This window comes from Seriola lalandi, unplaced genomic scaffold, assembly GCF_002814215.2.
Source record: "Seriola lalandi dorsalis isolate HSWRI2012SDOR001 ecotype SW California unplaced genomic scaffold, Sedor1 jcf7180001966800, whole genome shotgun sequence".
In the NCBI taxonomy this organism is placed as follows: domain Eukaryota; kingdom Metazoa; phylum Chordata; class Actinopteri; order Carangiformes; family Carangidae; genus Seriola; species Seriola lalandi.
The window spans coordinates 767-2,051 of record NW_019437468.1 but is presented as its reverse complement, the minus strand read 5'-3'; the positions used below and the strand labels follow the sequence as shown (position 1 = coordinate 2,051).

The 1,285-nt window shown below is 37.5% G+C and overlaps 1 pseudogene; it reads right to left on the bottom strand.

Annotated features, from left to right (window-relative positions):
* Positions 1 to 451: 451 nt before the first annotated feature.
* Positions 452 to 1,038, bottom strand: LOC147820333 (odorant receptor 131-2 pseudogene; annotated as a pseudogene).
* Positions 1,039 to 1,285: the final 247 nt, after the last annotated feature.

The following is a 1,285-nucleotide window of genomic DNA, read 5'->3' as shown; positions in this document are numbered from 1 at the left end:
TCCTACTTGAAGAGTTTTGACTACAGTGTGAATTGACAAAGTTCACAAACAAGTATCCATATTACATGTGTCATTACAGGACTGGCAGTAACATTATCCGGTCTAATCAGCAATATGAACTAAACAACATGAACACAGTGATGTGTACTAGAGAATTACATGCTGCATTTTCCATATTAAGCCATAAATGTTCTAAACTATGTAAAAAAAGACACTTCATGACTGACGGCTGCCAATGATCGCACTGATTATTATTACTCATTATGATGTCATGTAAGACCTGATACTGATCCATCATCACTGACACTGGTTTCGTGGAATAAACTCACAGGCCTGCTGGATCATTATCCGTGAGCACAGCCTATTAAGATAAAGACCAGTTCAACATCCACAGTTGTCATGGAAAAATAGAGAATGCACATAGAATGTGATTAACTGTTAATCTAATTTGTCAAATATGATTTCTTTTACACAAACCAAAAGAGGCAATGTATTTCAGTGCTTGAAAGAAAACTTCATCTCTCAGGCCATAAATGAGAGGACTCAGACATCTCGGTGCAAGATGAAACAGTAAGAAATTTAAGTACTTGACAATTTCACATAAACTTAAGTTAATGTGAAACAAAGCACTTTCAATGAACGGGCACCACAGCTGGATGAGACAGAGCAGAAGCTGAAAGCCATGAAGAGCCACTGTTCTGATCCCTTTCTTTGATGACTTTTTATCTTCTCCTGATGCAGCTTTGGCCACATTCATTATTTTACCATAGGAGAAAACGATGATGATCCTCATAATCAAAAACCGGAATTGATATACAGCTGACCTAAGATTATGCTCCCATATGTAAAACATAAGCAACTCTGATGTACATATGTGAAGTTTTTTGTAGAAGCTAAGAGAAGCTGATACAAAGAAGGTGGAGAGAATAACAATGCAGGCCACAGAACTGAGGCCATGAATGATGAGGATACGGTTCATAATATTGTGTGCAGAGCACAGCACTCCATGGCATAGGGGCATGCAAATGGCCTGAGAAACTTTGTTACATTGTAAAGAAGTGTCTTTAAGTAGAACTACTGGTGTGTTTAATGTTGCACAATTGTGAATATTGACAACCTCTACTCAATGGAACTTTGATTCTTCAACTTTGACTTACTGTTCATTTGGTAGTTTTGGTTATAATTAAGTTCACTCTTTATCAGGGTTCCAGATTAATAGTAACAATTTGAGACTGATCCAACATTTGCTATCCTCTCTTTTTTCAGGATGGTGGCCCTGAGGGAC